The following is an 18,082-nucleotide window of genomic DNA, read 5'->3' as shown; positions in this document are numbered from 1 at the left end:
ATTTCAGGATCACTGGGTTAACTTAGTCTTTATAAGCACACAGGAGATTTTCAAAAGCACAATTTTGGAAGAGAAGATCTAACCCCACACCATGAAATGGTATTGCTATATACAATTTGACAACTCTGAGAGGATGTGAGCATATTTACAAACTGTATATTGGTACTTTATAATTAAGAATTTGTATAACTGGAAACAAAAATCCTCATGAATATGCTATCAATAACATCATGAGCCAAAGTAGCAACAGATTTTAATTCTATTCTTTTTTTGGTTAAGGCGGTGGGGGTGCAGTGAAAGGAGCCGTTATCTTTTTCTGTGTCCACCTGTTCCCAAATCATGTCTCCATTTCTACATTTAAATCTTACTGACATTGGGCTGGTTGCTTCCAGTTGTTCATTTTGATATTTTAAGTGATGAAGTATCAAACTTTTGTTTTAACAAATGACAGATTTTATTCCCTACTACACAGGAACTTTAATTCTGTTGCTATTTCCTTCATAATTTCTGTTCCTCATGTTACTGTGCTATGCAATACAAGATCCATGATTAGTGCAGTTCTCCTCACTTCAATTACTTGTGCCTGTCATGGAAAGCTTTCTGATATAAACCATTGGTGGAATTTTGGAACACCTCCAGAAATTTCAAGACTTACTGCTAATTGGAAGAAGTTTTTTCTTATTCCTTACTTACCAATGTCCCAACTCTTCTCTTTTTTGTGGGGGTGGAGTGCAGAGATGGAGTCTCACTCTGTTGCTCAGACTGGAGTACAATGGCGAATGGCATGATCTCAGCTTATGGCAACCTTCACCCCCCAGGTTCAAGCGATTATCCTGCCTCAGCATCCCAGGTAGTTGGAATTATGGGCAGCCACCACCATACCCAGCTAATTTTTGTGTTATTAGTAGAGACGGGTTTCACCATGTTGATCAGGCTGGTCTCGAACTCCTGACCTCAGATGATCCACCCACCTTGGCCTCCCAAAATGCTGGGATTAGAGTCCTGAGTTACTGCGCCAGGCCACTCCCATCTCTTCTAACCAATTTTGCTCTTAGGAAGAATTGTTTATGACAAAAAATATCCTTGAGCACCACATTTGTACTTAAAATTGCTTGCATTTTCTCTATCTGCTATGCTCTTTTATAAGCTCTTTGCTTGCATCATTTATCTAATTTTTACAAAAATCTATGAGATAGGAATTTATTATACCCATTTTACGGAGACTGAAGTGGGGAAAGATAAAGTGCTTGCTAAATGTCACACATTTCACCAAGTAAATGAGGTCAGAGTTTGAACCCATAAAACCTTTCTCTAGGGTTCCTAATTCGAATTACAGACTTCTGGACGGGAGTACTTTAATTAAAATTAAAATATACCAATGTAAGTTGCTGTTTTGGAGCAAAACATCCTTGAAATTCTTATTACTATTAGTTATTATAATTGCTTTTCTTTCATGGCCTTTTCTCTTTTGACAGTCTGAATTGCAAAATTTTCTAATTTTGTGGTTCAGGATTTTAAATTTCAGTAGTGATTGAGTGTGATTATTTAATAGTTTACTGTTTTGCACAGTGCACTTCACTGCTCTAAGTAACGGACTCATTTTCTCCTGAGACCTAGTTATAATAGACACCACTGCCTCACTTTCCAGCAGATGGAGATTAATCTTGTTTTAATGTACGTCATTTACAATAGATAGAAGCTCTCAGATAACTTCTGGTAAAATAGGATGCTGAATCAGACATTTATTTTTAGTGGCAATTGCTGAAACATAGACTAGTCCACCCAGATGAAAATATGCCATATCACTTGACTCTACAGATAAAATGTGCTGAAATATTCTTTGTCATTTTCCATTTGAGATATCTGTTTTAGTTTTCTTAATATACCCTGAATCCCTTGCTTCTCTTTTAGCTTCTGAAAACGATTATACTTTCCACTTTAATAGCTACATCTTAGTTTTTGTTTCTATTTTTTGTTGAGAATCATGTAGTACAGAATAGTTGTATCAAAGTTAAAAGCATGTACTCCAGATTCAGCAGACCTAGATTTGAATCCCAGCATAGCCACTTATTGACTAAATAGAAAATATATATTAACCACCGAAAACTACAGTTTTCTCACTTCATAATATTTCTGTCAATGTTTACAGTAAAAATCAAATGAATTAAAGCTTCTGAAATTATTATAATCTTGTTGTAAGTACTGTTAATTTTAGTTATCTAATTTGAGACATCAAATGTACTATGATAAAAATCCCTGACACAAATAGATTTTTAAAAAGTAAAGATGAATTAATTCCTAGATGATCACATCATATATATATTATAATCACCTATAAATCACCTTTATGATACATATGTATGTGTGTATATATATATATATATATATATAATCTATGTGATTATATATTGGTCCTATGTAGATAGTGTCTATTAGGTTACTTGATGACTATCTTACATTAATTTATAAGTACTTTAATACCATTCTTGGAAAGAAGAAATGAAGAACTTTTGTTATTTATTATGCATAATTATTGAATGTCTTCTTAATTTTCATTTTGGTTAATCTATGTAGACATGATTATTGGAAAATATAATTGGAACTATATTTGTATAGAATTAAAAATGTTAATTGACACTTCAGCCAAATATATACTAAAATTGGAATGATACAAAAAAGATTCCCCTGGCTCCTGCATAAGGATATTTGTGAAGCATTCCAGATATTAAATATTTTTATAAAAATTGCATTTTATGTGTGTTTGTGCATGCAATGATATAGTGTGGTAAATAGTGGTAAAATGATAATAAATGGGGATTTTGAATGAGAGGTTTATGGGAACTTTTTGTATTATTGTAACTTGTATTTAGGACTAATTATTTAAAAGTTTAAAAGTTAATCAACTTTGTATTAGAAAATAAGTAAAAAAGAAGTGGCTACCAGTTTCCTAAATTAATGTGTTTCAACTATATTTCAGTGTCCACCTACAGAATTATTACTTCTGAAGTGGAGAGATTTCATGTTCTATGAATATTGTGTTATAATATTTGGATTTGATAACACTCGGCACTGTCAGAAAAATGTATAAAAACAAAACCTTTTTCTAAAATTGTTTTCCAGTTCTTAAATCAAAAGTCTAATTGAGACATCTTATGCAAATTATTAAAGAATGCTATTTCTTCTTTACTCTGCTGCAACCAGTAAATATTTTCATACATGAATACAGCCACACATAGAAGTTATGACAATGCTCTGTGAATACAAACAATATGTTATTGTCAAAAATGGCAATGGGGAAGAGGAAGAGGTGATGGTTAATGGGTATAAAAATATAGTTTAATAGAATGCATAGGATCTAGCATTTGATAACACAGCAGGGTGATTACAGTCAACAATAATTTATTATATATTTTTAAATAATTGAAAGAGCATAACTGGAATGTTTGTAACATAAAGAAATGATAAATCCATGAAGTGATAGATACCCCATTCACCCTGATATGATTGTTATGCATTATATGCCTATATCAAAATATCTCATGTACCCCCTTAAACATACACTTATATTCTGATAAAAATTAAAAATCTAAAAAAAAAAAAAGAATTTCAGAGACGATGAGAATATGTTAATCAGAAAGAGCCTCACTGAGAAGATGACATTTAAGATGTTATCTAAAGGAAAAGATAAATGATGGAAAGGAAAATGAGAATGTAGGTAGGAAGCAGGAGAAACATGGAGAGGGAGCAAGTCTGTCATCTACAGGAAAGAGAGGGTTTACCTGAGAAGCCATTGGTATGGTTGGGTTAAACAGAGGAGTGATTCAGGTAGATGCATAATCCTGAAAGATAAAAAGGAGTGTTATGGTAAAATATAGTGCATGTGGGTAAGGAAGCAAAAGTAGAAATGGAAATGGGGAGATTAGTGGGGAACCTCTTTCAATAGTGTAGGATGGGTAGTGGTTGATGGCAGTGGGGTAGTACCTGCGTAAAAGGAAAGAACATCATTATAAGGAGCTTATGAACGTAAAAGGTATGGAAGAGATTTACTTTATTGGAAATAGCTATGGCTTAAGACTTGAACTGGACACATGCTAATAGCTGCAATAGCACATTTCCCATTTAAGAAAATATTGCAACCTTGTTATTGCTAGCATTGAGTTAACCAGGACTTCTAACTAAAAATAATTTTATTTTTTAATTGAATATGAATTTAATCATAAGTATTCATACTACAAATTACACAGAACTTTTAATTGCTTGTTTTCCCATGTGCTATTGTTATTCCAAGTTCCTTAATTGTTCAATTATACTTAAACTGATTAATAATACAATTTCATATTATATGGTTGAGGATGATGAGGAGGAAGATGAGGATGATGATGCATTCCCTAAATAAGCAGAATAATAATAAGTGAATAATTCACTTGTAAATTATTGATATGAGCTTTTAAAAGACAAATACAAATCTAACAAATGATGTAAAATTATTAGCTAATATAGCTTATAATCCTGATGTTCCATGGGGATTGGTAACCTTTCTTATTATATTTATAATCCTAACTTTAATACATATGGTTATTTAATGAATGCTATCAATATTTCACCTCTAAAGAATTAACAGATATGTCCAATAAATAGAGAAACAAAAATAAGAGGGTTGGTAAGCTACAAGTATAACCTAGTATATTGGGAATGGCTAGACCTATGTCAAAAATTTTGGCTTTCAGTTCTGTATTTGGGTAAATGGTTAATTCTCAGCTGATGATATCTAAAGCTGCTTTCGACTCCCAAGTTTTGTGATTATTTTTGAAACATACTGGCAACTAGAGATCTCTGGCTACTTTTAATCTAGGAGTTTATGTTCATCACATCGTCTCTCTGCCCAATGACATGCTATGTATCAGTGAAGATATTTCATTGCCTATCATTGTTTTTTGACTGTATTGAGAAGGTGGATTGTTGAGAAAAATAGAAAAATCAAAGGCAGTTTGGCAAGCTAGAGGGAGGAATAAAATGATTAAAAACCTGTGCCATTGAGATAGTTGGTGAAACATAAATTTTAAAATAAGGGTTAGTAGGTTTAGTAGTTAGGTAGAAAAACATTATAGAAGGAATTTTCAATCAGCAGAGGATTTCTGGACCAGCTGCTACTGTATTTCTGATTGCCTTACCCCGTCTTAGAGTGACTCTGTGTCTTCTATATTTTAGAGTGCATTTTCTGTCTAATGGAACTATGGGGATTTAAAACTGCTTCCCAAAATCTGGATTTCACCAGGATCTGTTTGTTACTATCACAGATAGAAATATGACCCCAAAATAGACATTATTATTATGACTACAGAGAAAAATAATGGAGTTTGTGTTAGAGTATTCTTGGTTAAGTTCTAATTTAGTATCCTGCTAGTCGTTTTATGAAACTGTAAGAAAAATCACTTCTCTGACATTCAAAAGCAGCTTTTGTAAAATGTAAACAATTTTATCTATTCATTTATTCTCCTTAGGAAGTCATGAGAATTAAAGACAGTAACATATGAAAGTGCTTTTCTTGTTTAAGGAATGTTATGCATAGGTTTGCTAGTTCTTTATTCATCAGTTTAGGCTATTTAGTGTGACCATTGATGGACAATGGATGAAAATTGGGTAATTCCTTTACCACTGTTAGTCAACTTTTTATTACCATAGAGTTGAGTAAACTTTATGTTGTGTCTTTATACCTGACACTAATTAAGAAAAACAAAAACAAAAACCCTGCACAGAACGCTTAGTCCTTATGGATCTTTAATAGATTACTTATTGTGGGATCATTAACTTCTTTGAAGGATTTTGACTTGCTTCTTTCTAACTTTCATCTCCACCTCTGCCTCTATGTAGAGCATCAATTATCTTACCCATATTAAAGCTCTCCTTGTGTCATCCAATTTATATAACAGCCAGAATTGAATCCAGTATTTTATGAATGCAATGTAGGTTAATGCTTTTCAAAGTCGTATTTTGTTTATTAGTAGTTTACCCACAAAAACAGCAAGATCATGTCAAATTTTGAAGATCTTAAAGAATATGTCCAAATACTTAACATTAAATAGGTCTTAGACATGGTTTACCCAGGCAGAATATAATAATTTTGGATTGATACCTGTATTAGTTCATTTTCATGCTGCTGATAAAGACACCTGAGACTGGATAATTTATAAAGAAAAAGAAGTTTAGTGGACTCACATTTTCACATGGCTAGGGAGGCCTCACAATCATGATGGAAGGTACATCTTACATGGCAGCAGACGAGATAATACAAATCAAGCAAAAGGGGAAACTCCTTATAAAATCATCAGATCTCATGAGATTGATTTACTACCACAAGAATAGTATGAGGGAACTGCTCCCATGATTCGGTTATCTCCCACCAAGTCCCTCCGACAACACATGGGAATTATGGGAGCTGCAATTCAAGATGAGACTTGGGTGAAGACACAGCCAAACCATATCAGTACCAGACCAGGGGTTGTAATCCTGACTTTTTCCAGGCATCTTTCTTATACACTCCAGTGTAAATTCTCAAATTATCATATGTCTAAATGGTCATCAGTCAGTAGAATCATCTTGTAATGTAAAACGGCATTATTACCAGGTATTTAATTCATTTTTCAAAATTTAATTCAAATTATATCTTATAGTATAAACCCTTTATTTATTTATTGGAAATACATGAAATTGATTGACAGAAAAAAATTTATAAGTATACACCCTAAACATATTTGCTGTGAAGCTAGCTGTTTCCTTTGTTTTAAATTAGGTAGTTTCTGAAAAAAAGCTTGAGACAACTGTTTGTGTTTAGGTGGTCTATCTGTGTGGTTATCACTGGAAGCAAGAATGAGAGATGAAGATTAAAGGAAGAGGGAAAAATACACCTCAGGTTGTATTACTGAGGTAAATGTGCTGAACTGAGGCTTGATTCTCCCTGGAACTTTCTGATAAACATAAAGGATGTTTGTCAGAGTGATCTTTTTGTGGATTGACAATGACAAACTTCTTTCTTCTGTTGATTGAGAAGTGCCTTGATGTATTAATGCCCTGGTTTCTACTGCATGTCTAACGAACAAGATTTAGTTTGTTCAAGGTGAGATGCTGTCTGGAAAATCAAAACCCATATTTAACTATCCACCACAGATTCCACAAGAATTAAGTGCCTAGCGGATGCATGGAAGGATATTATACACATTGTCAATATATTTTGTGAACTTCAGTGATAAACTATCTATACAAGCACTGTTTATAAAACATCTAGGACCCAATATTACTGTTTTTGTTCCTATATTTTCAATTTCTAATTTGGAAAGCCAGAATATAATTAAACGGAACTCTCTTTAGTTATTTTGTGTTTCTATGAAATACTGTGAATACTTTGAGATTTTATCCTATTTGCAAGCTAACTTCTTTGCCTGCCAAAGTTTCCTAGATCTTGGCAGAAGATATGATGCACTTGGGTCAAAGATAAAGTACTTTATGACTCCCAGTACAGCAGGCAGTATGAGCTGCAGGCTTGCATTGGTTCCCCTCATTTCCAGACATCACTGAAAAGATAAACAGCAGCACCAGAGTGTTTACATTCTGGAGGAAGACACCAGGGCCTGTTCTAAAAGACAGAAGGTTGTCAGTGCCCCTCTTTTCCCCATACCTCCCAGGATAATGTCATCCCTCCTTCAAATTCTGGATCTTTGCTTTTCCTTCCACCTCCACAAAATCTGGAGTAGCTATAATTTTATTCCTGCTCCCCAATGCCCAATCCAGACCTTTTGTCTGAGTCAGATACAAGAGAGAGGAAAGCATATTTATAAAATATTTTATAAACATTTTAAGTTTTAATCTTCTCATCCTCATTCTGAACCAGTTTCAATTTGGGGATTAGACTGGCCTGAGGCTACTGTTATAAAGGAGAGACATAATATGCCTAGGAACAGAAAGGAATCTTGAAATTTCATAAGAAGTCTATATAATTCCACATAATCTTCAAACCCCTTTCATCTGAGATTTTATACTATTTTCAAGCCAAGTTAAGTTGTCAGGGTTTTGTAGTCTCTTAGGTCAGAGACAAATGACTTTTTTCATCGCAGCATATAGCACCCAACAAGAACTTATAAATGCAAATCACTTCACCCTGCTGCCCCACATCCCAAGGTAGACACAGGTGGGTGCTATGCACATAGTGAGCTCCTGCCATAGCTGAGCGACTCTAAGTTTAGGAAATCACTCATCTCCTAATGCCACAGTTAGCAACCTACACAACTTTGCCTTACTCAGAAGCATGATCTTTATTATTCTGGTTGGACAATAAATCTGCCTTCTGCTCCAAAGGGAGTAATTATCTCTATCCTCACAAGCGATTTGCTATACAAAAATCCTTGATAAGATAGTACAAAACACAAGTTGCCAATGCCTTTGCTTTAAAAATGTGTGAAAGTATGAAACCCAATAGAGAATTGTCTCACAATATTTATTTGTTTCGGCGATAGAATTCTAGCCTTTTCATCATACATGACTTTATTATTTCTGATATCGTATATGCCCTCCTGTCAGCAATTTAAAAATAATGTAGCCTCAGATTAACCTACAAACAAAACACTAATTGTGCAAGAAATTGAAGATGGATATTTGACAAGTTTACTTTTTGCTCATTGTTTGTTTGCGTGTCATGTCTTTCCAGAAAAACTGTTTACTGTTGTAGTAACTAGGAAAATGATGTCTTCTGTTTAGTCTGAGCAGCACTGAAAGGACTCCATGTTTGTTTGATGAGGTATATGTAAAAATAGTAGCAATCAAATTGGAAACAAAAGTAATGGAGAAAACTAATTTTTTAAAAATTTTTTAGTATTTTTTTTTCTACTTTAGACGGTGGTTAGAAGAAAAAAATCTCCTGTTTCATTGTACTTAATCATTTTATTTGGAAATACTTAAAGATTTCTCGAAAGTTTCAAAATTCATAGAAAGCTCCTGTGTACCACTCATTCTGCTTTTCCCAATATAACATTTTACAAAGCCATAGTAAATTATTAACCAGGAAGTTTTTATTGGTTCAATACTCTTAATTGTAACCATTATTCAGATTCATATGCACCTTTTTTTGGTATATAGCTCTTTGGAACTTTATTATATAGAGATCAATTTTGTCATCACCAAAATAAAGATATTGAACGTGCCCATTGCTGCCAAAAAAATTCTCATGTTTCCCCTTAAGAGTCATACCCTGGCAACCATTGATCTGTTCTTTTTCACTGTATCTTGTTACTTCAAGAATGTTCAATAAGTATAATTTTACAGTTGAAAACTTCTTGAAATTGACTTCTTTTTTTTCAGTCAGCATAAGACCCATGAGATCCATTCACATTTTTGTGTACATCAGTGGTATATTCCTTTTTATTGCTGAGTAGTATTCCACTGTGAGGCTGTACCAGATGGTATTTATTCCTTCATCCCTAGAAGAAAATTTTGATCACTTTTGGTTGGAGCTATTACAAACAAAGTTGCTATGAACATCTGTCTATAGGTTTTTGTGTGTGAGCATAAATTTTAATTTTTCTAAAATAAATAGCTAGAAGTGTGATTGTTGTATCCATGATAAATTCATGTTTACCTTTATTGAAAAATAACAAACTTTTTTTTTTTTTTTTTTTTTTTTTTTTTTTTGAGACAGAATCTCACTCTGTTGTCAGGCTGCAGTGCAGTGGCATGATCTTGGCTCACTGTAACCTCCGGTTCCTAGGTTCAAGTGATTCCCCTGCCTCAACCTCCTAAGTAGCTGGGACTACAAGGTTCACCATGTTGGCCAGGATAGTCTCAATCTCTTGACCTTGTGATCTGCCTGCCTTGGCCTCCCAAAGCACTGGGATTACAGGAGTGAGCCATCAAGGCTGGCTGAGTGAGCTAAAATCGGGCCACTGCACTCTAGCCTGGTGACTGAGGGAGACTGTCAAAAAAAAAAAAAAAAGAACAAAAAGGACTCACTTATTTATATTTCCATATGTTTTAAAATTCTTTATTTATTCTAAAAAAAATAAGCAACAGGATACATGTGCAGAACATGAATATTTGTTATGTAGGTATGTGTGTGCCACGGTAGTTTTCTGCACCTATTGTCCCTTCCTCTAAGTTCCCTCCCTTTACCCCCCACCCCTCAAAAGGCCCTTGTCGTGTTTTTCCCCTCTCTGTGTCCATGTGTTCTCAGTGTTCAGCTCCCACTTATGAATGAGAACATGCAGTGTCTGGTTTTCTGTTCCTGTGTTAGTTTGCTGAAGATGATGGCTTCCAGCTTCATCATGTCCCTGCAAAGGACAAGATCTCTTTCCTTTTTTACCATTGCCATCTTTTTTAACTAAATTTGTTTTGTTTTAGCAAAATGGTAAAATGTGACTCTGAACATTTTTTTCCCTACTTATTGATTTCCTGTCATTTGGAAACTATATTTAATTTTGTCATTTTATGAAGAACTTGTGCTTTATAAGCATTTAAATAGTTCCAAAAAGTGATGAAAACAAAGGCAACTTTTAATTACTCCAATGGCCTCTTGATTAATTACCTTTGCTTTTTAAAAATTACTCTCAGATATCTCATGTGTCTCATCAACGACTGCCCTGAACTGGACGCAGTTGTGTGCACCTGTAGTTCCAGCTACTCAGGAGGCTAAGGTAGGAGGCTGCTTGAGCCAAGCCTGGGCAACATAGTGAGACCTCATCTGTTAAAACAACCAAAAAGAAATAAAAACATATTAACTACTTCCTAGATTTAAATTGCTTTAGCAGCAATTAATGAGCATATACTGCCCTAATTATTTTCCTTCCAGTTCTTTCCTCATCTGGTCTAAACAACTGTAAATTTATGGAAAATATTTGTAAAAAAATGAATGAAGATCACTCTCAATTTAATAACATGAAATTATGTTAAGGTGATATGTGAGAAATATATTGTTTTATGATAACTGATCTGAATGCATTACATATTTAGGCACTGTCTATGGAAGAGAGGTAACTTCATATATTTTGTCATTTATACATTTCCTTTTCTTTTCTTCATTTAGTGAATACCAGTAAGCACACATTTTATTGTAAAGCACCATGAAGAATATCAATGTGTAGGATAGTTGCATACTTCTAGAAATCTTATGATGAACATGGAGTGAAAACTGGCTATAAGAAATAATTTAAAAGGAACAGCAACAAATCTGGACTGTAAAAACTCTAGATTGATGCTTCCATTTGAGTTACAGTTCACCAATTTAGGTCTTGATTTTGTTCTTGTTTTATCATCTGTAAATAAGGAGCCTGAACTCAAAATTATCTGTATTCAATTCTACTTCTCATATTCTCTGAGACTGGAAATCAGAGGAATATTCTTACAGTTTGCAGTCAGAAGGATTCCGACTGTGCAAAGAAACATAAAGTGAAATGTATGTTATAGCTGCTTTGTAATACATCTAAGAAAAAAGAGACATAACTTACACCATGACATTGGATTACCTTTGTATATACTTAAAAGAGGCTCAGAATAAGTGATATCTTGGTGTCTCAGGATGGACGACAGAGAGAACAAAATTGAAAAGACAAGTATCTTGGAGTGAGGTGAGCATAGATTCAGGAGAGACCTGGTTAGTGTCAGCCAGTAGTGCTGCTTTCTATCACAAGCTTTCTTTGCTTCACTAATTTGTCTATAAAAGAACAAAATTCACCTTTTCTATACACTTAAAAAATGAGACATAAGGATATTGAATTATTGCTAGTGTAATTCATATATTTGCTTTTTATTATATGATTTGAGTTCAGCTGCTCTTGACATCATAATACACAGTGCTGCATTGAAATTCCATAATTAAGAGAAAAAAGGATTCTCTTGTTTAATAGGAGCAGGTTAAAGAAGCATACATGATAAAAGAGGCTAATTCAATCGGTTAAAAAGAGAAAAATATATACTAAAGTGATTCATGTGATTTGGGTGATTTAATGATTATATTCAAACTGCAATCTTTCCTATTTTCAGTGAGAAAATATAATTTCTAATATTTCAAACACTTAACAGAACTAGTCATAAACAGAATACATTAAAAAGCCTAATAATAGATAAACTGATTGGTTAAGAGAACTGGTGTATTTGTAAATATAGGAAACAAGCAAAATACATGCACATATTAGGACAACATTTTTTTGTGCAGACTTCAATAACTATTATGTTTGCTAAGACCTGTTTAATCGCAATCATAAGTTATATCACTAAGGGTTTTAAAGGTAAAATATCTTAATGATTTTTTTTTAACTCATTCTTAAGTTCACGGATAAAGTTCCAAATAAGCTTTTACCTATATTCTTTTCTCAGCAGTGTTAAACAAATTATAACCACACTCTCTATTAAGTAGTAAACTTTTTTCAGAACAGTTTTCATATAATAATGAAGGGAATATGTGTAAAGAAGATTTGTCAGCTCCCTGTTGACTAAGATCCTATCCATGATAAGTTATTACTATGTATTTGAATGAATTGAACTGTAGGAAAAATCTGCTTTTACATGTTTATATATGTGATTTAAAATTTGTATATTGTACAAAACAGTAGAAAAATGACAGATGGGCCAGGGTTCTATTTCTGACTCTGCAGCTACTATGCATATGACTTTGGTTCTTCTTTCTGCCACCTGTTTTGTTTTCTCAACCCTGAAAAAGAAAGCAAGACTGTTTTCTCCAAATTACCTTTTGGCTTAAATATTCATGTTTTCTCTATATACTTTATAAATATTACAGACAATTTGGAAAATACATGTATTTTATATATATGAAGTAATAATGAGACACTATTTCATTATCAAGAAAAAACTGTTAATATGTTTTTAATATCTGTACATGCGTTTGCATGTAAGTATTCATTAAATTGCATAAATTTTTATATTCATATGTTTTATAAAACTTGAGAGGAAATAAAAATTGGTATCCTGTTACACATGCTTTTTTTTATCTATATTTTTTATAAACCTAAAAGCAAATGATAGGTGACATAAAACATCTTTTTTTGAAATAGATACATAATACAATAAACCTATCCAGTGAAGTTCAATAATATAACTATCTTTCCATCTGTTTGATATCTCTGAAGGACAGAAGTTGGGATCTAGAACAAGGGTCCTCTGGGCAAAAGGAATGGTGTCCTGCTGAGTATTTTGAAATTTTTACTACCCAAAAATGATAACTAATGTTGAGATTTTTCTAGCAAACATTAATTTATTGTGACTCTGCTTTAAGATTTTGCAATTACTTTAACTACTTGCTTTCCAGACTTTGACTTTTTAAACAGAAAATAAAAATTACCCCCAAAATGCCTACATTGCACATATACCTATGGGTTTTGTATGCTTTTTTTTTGCTTTTATATGTATCTATGAGAGAATGCTCTCTCAGCGTGCAACATGCTATACTCCTCTTATTTCCTGCTAAATGTTGTAGTTTGTGAACTGATTGTTTTGTTTGTTTGTTTGTTTTGAGACAGCTCTGTCACCCAGGCTGTATTGCAGTGGTGCAATCTTGGCTCACTACAAACCCTGCCTCCTGGGTTCAAGCAATTCTCCTACCTCAGCCTCCCATGTAGCTGGAATTACAGTCGCCCACCACCATGTTGGACTAATTTTTTGAATTTTTTGTAGAGATGGGATTTCACCATGTTGGCCAGGCTGATCTTGAACTCTTGGCATCAGATGATCCACCTATCTCAGCCTCCCAAAGTGATGAGATTACAGGTATGAGCCACTGTGCCTGGCCAGTGAATTGATTTGAGAAGGGATGTATTGACAGAAGAGTGAGGGCTGATGCTCAAGAGGGAAGATCAGCACACTGAGCACTTCAGAATCCAGCTCCCAAACCTTGAAGAGCCTACTTCTTGGTTTTCTGTTGGCATAGACCCTGGATTACTCAGTAAGGAGGCAGTTAGGTGGAGACAAAATATGTTTACTCTTTTTCTATGGTTAATGCTTTTGATTTAATTCTGGTCGTATATATAGGTTAGTCAATTGCATTTCTCACTCCAGTTTTATCAGCTATGGTAAGTTTAAATTTTTCCTGGATTCTAAAAAGTAGTTGAGTGTTTGAGTGTCTGATAGTGATGGAGTTGGAGTCCTTTTATGTTCCTTTAGGAATTATGGATGAAAGGAGAGAGAGATTTAGTCAAGGAACATTATCCTGACACCATGTTAAGGTTTAATATCAACTTTTAATTACTTTACACAAACTGCTTTTGCAAAAATATCTTCAGCGAAATAAAATAAATATTTATTTAATATTGTTAAATAAATCAAATTATTTGTTAGCTTGGGAAATACTAGTAAATGTAATTTTTTAAATTATATCACAGAAATAATGTTAACAGTAAAATTATGATTTTAGTAAAATTCTGTCAGCAATGTAGCAAATGATTTTAATACAAAAGTGGTAACTCAGTAACAAAGTTGTTTTTATAGCTGCAAAACTCAATTTTTCCTTAGGATTTCAGAAAATGTGAATTCTTGGTGTATAAAAAAATTATAGAAGGATATGTATTCTGGTTGATAGGTGCAACAAACCACCATGGCACATTGTACAAACCTGAACGTTCTGCACATGTATCCCAGAACTTAAAGTAAAATTAAAAAAAGAAAAAGAAAAAAAAAAAAAAAGGAAATAAGAAGTATATCCCCTTGTTCAGCCCCTTCGCACAAAAATAATATATTTCATGTACTTACCAATAAGGCTATTTTGATTATCAAATAAGAAAATATAAGTATGCAAAACCATATATAAATATAAAGCATTATTATTGTGTGAATTATTATAAAAGGATAAACTTCCAGTAAAAATTAAAACTTTTTAAATAGTAAATTTATTTTTACTACTAATGTGTATCTTTTCCAAAGAAGGTTATCATTAAGTAAGATATTTGTCTCTCGGAGACTTACAGGGAAACAGTTTGTCTTTAATTAGAGGCAAAAAATTGTGTTTCCACTCTACCAAGTTGTCCGATTATATTATTCCCTGTATGTCTAAGAATCTGGCAATGAATTTCATTTTCCTATGAATTTTTATTCTCTTTAGTAATGCTCTGTAAACTACTTTTGTTTTATTTTTATTACTACAGGTAAAGTAATATACAGACCATTTATTATGATAGGGTAGTAATATTATTTAACTCTGGGAGCCCTAGAAAAGATTTTTCATTAGGCTATACTGAACACTTTCCCTGATTATTGAGAAGAGAAAAACAGAAAAATCTAGAAACCAGTAAAAAAGCAACTAAAATAACACAAGAAAGATTTTATGCACTACCGAACTAAAGCAGTGGCTGTATGGACAGAGTGAAATAAGTTTTTACAGACATGTAGAAGTTGTGACAGATACAAATTAGTGAAAATTTCTAATTAGAGGATGATTCTGGCTTGAATTATCAGATAATAATGGACTACTGAACTTCATTTTTGAGCATCTAAATGCGTAAATGAAATAAAATCTAGAAAATATTCTGATAAAATAAATTTTTTAAGATATATAATAATCAGTACAACCATTATCCTGCCTAGAGTATTCTCAAAGGTCGTTAATTTGTGACTTCTTAAACAAAGAGAAAACTAAGGAGAAAGGAGCCCATAGAGAGAGAAAAAATTTGAAGCTGTGACATCATGATTCCTTGTCAAAGGGAAAATATAATAAGCTACATTTTAATTTTTTGGATAGTCTCAATAATTATAGGGAGAAATTATGAAAACTATTAGATGAATAAAATAAAAATAAGAGATTAAATAGAAAGTAATATTTAAAAGTGTGTTCCAGTTTCAGTCTTACTTAAACATTTAAACTATTTCAAAAGATGATTTCTGATTCAAAATTCAGGATGTGAGATGTCTATTGTTGACTTTCATGAGAAATTCTAGGGTTTGTCAGTAACAGATTTACAAACACGTTCAACTTTATTCTTTAAACTATAGTTTTTCAGTCCTATTAGCTTGTAATCTATTGAACTGAACAAGTGAACAAAGAGAAAATAAATTACACTCCATCAGTTTGTATGCCCAGGGCATCTCACATCTGACATAGTAGACCTTTCTGCTCATTTCCATTCTAGCTTGTCTCTGTAATATAATTGTATTTATTTTTTACCTTTTCTGTTTTGCTGTTCTTAGAGAGGAGACTGGTGGAATCAGCAAATAGCAGTAGTTAATCATTAAAATGAGTGGCAAATATACTCCCTCCTTTCCTTGATTCCTTCCACCCTAAACAAATTTCTTGTTCTTTTTACCTCTTTATTGCTTCCCATCCTGTTTTCTCTATATATTTCAACAGAAATCCTAATTTCTTGTTTATAAATTAGTTTCAAATCCTAGGATTAAGACAATCCAAAAAGCATCTTGAAGCTATTTCCTAGATACCATGTGCTCAAAATACGTCCAATTTTACTCATTTCAAAAAATGCACAGGGTAGTTACTGAGCTATGTGAGAAACAGCAAAATATATAAAGCTATAGATAATGTATGTGCCTTCTAAAAATTTACATTCTGATAGCGAACAAATATACAAAGGAATTACTAAAATGTTTAGTAGTATAAGTTAATGGAATAATAATGTTTAGTAGTATAAGTTAAATGGAAGAAATCTACAAATTTACATTTGGATGGATTTTTTTTGCCCATTTAAACTGTAGTCAGTTTCATGATAATATTTAAGGTGGTTCTTAGAATGGGTGAGATTTCATATCATTAACATCTTTTGTAGATCAAAACTCTTAAAGGATTTGGGTAAAAACTACAAAAGTACTATCTAAGAGTAAACAAGGTATACCTTGGCTTCCTGAGTCTTAGATTCTACAAAGAAAATATTAAATTCTAATATGACAATGATAATACTAAAGATAATAATTGATAACATTTTGGAAACTATATGTTGATATTAGAATATAAAAGACATTTAAAAATTTACTTTGCCCATACACAACAAAAAATTTAGTTCATTCATTAAAGTTAATGTGATAGTAAAAAATTTGAGAAGGAAACCATTGGAATAGTAACATCTATTGCTATTATGTAATAGTATATGCTATTATTATATATAATAGCATATATTTTGTTTTAGCAAAGAAACTGATAAAGCCTCAGCCTGGCTCATCTGCAAAATCCCTGGTATTTATATTTGCTGAGCCAGGGTATATACATTCTCATGGACAGTTCTTGGGAATCTAGCAATGTATCTTTCATTCTGTTCCTGTTTTCTATTTACTGGTCATGTTTACATTTCTCACCTGGAACATTTGTCATTTGTTAGGGAAGAAGGCGGAGTTGTTACTTTGGAATAATTTATTCTTGAATGTATTTTTTCTCCATTTCCAGTTACATTACTTATTAGCTGTTCTCAAAACTCCAGTTACTTCAGTTTAGAGAAGATAGAAGAACAAGAATTTTGGAAATCTAGTTGTTGTTGTGAAATGCTGTCCAAAGTGTTTTACAAATATTCTCACTACAGTTCTATGAAATATCTATTATTTTTTGTACTCTAAAGAAAAGGAAACCTGAATTTCAAATAGTTTGCATGATTAGCAAAAGGTGTGTCTCTTTGATTAATTCAGGTTTCTCCTCCTGTACTATGCTGCTTCTTAAACTAATAAGAAGAAATAATTTAAAGTGAGTGAGTGAACGGCTTCATTATGACCCAATTAGACACTTTTTTGCTATATTATACATTCGCACAGATCAACATTTATTCTTATCTTTCTCCAATGCGGAATTATAAACTGAAAAAGCCAGATATTAGATATTATTGGATATTAGTATTTTTCTTATATTTGTGTCAATATTAAAGTGACATCTTGCCATAGGTCCAAGCTTCCATAAACTTAGCCAAAATTGATTTTCTCCATGTTTAGTTTGGTTTAATGCTTGTTTGAGCAAGAATGCTATCTGGATTTTGTTCTGATGGCAGAAGTTAGAAATGGAAACAACCTAGGTATCCACAGAAATGCTGAGTCTAGGCATCAAGCTTGGTTAGTTGTATAACCAGGAAAAGGATAAAAAAGATACTGAATGAATACTATCTCGAGACTG

General features: G+C 32.7%; 1 protein-coding gene and 1 non-coding gene across 3 annotated transcripts in view; both read left to right on the top strand.

Moving 5' to 3' along the window:
- The window catches only part of LRP1B (LDL receptor related protein 1B), a 1,894,725-nt gene that overhangs the window by 961,577 nt on the left and 915,066 nt on the right, over positions 1–18,082 (top strand). The window lies entirely within an intron of this gene.
- On the top strand, positions 2,631–2,737 carry LOC116557184. Its single transcript, XR_004271395.1, has one exon. It is a non-coding gene; the product is annotated as a U6 spliceosomal RNA (small nuclear RNA).

This window comes from Sapajus apella, unplaced genomic scaffold (assembly GCF_009761245.1).
Source record: "Sapajus apella isolate SASKATOON/1434 unplaced genomic scaffold, GSC_monkey_1.0 scaffold18, whole genome shotgun sequence".
Lineage (NCBI taxonomy): Eukaryota > Metazoa > Chordata > Mammalia > Primates > Cebidae > Sapajus > Sapajus apella.
Note: the sequence above shows the minus strand (reverse complement) of the source record. Positions and strands in the feature narration are given on the sequence as shown.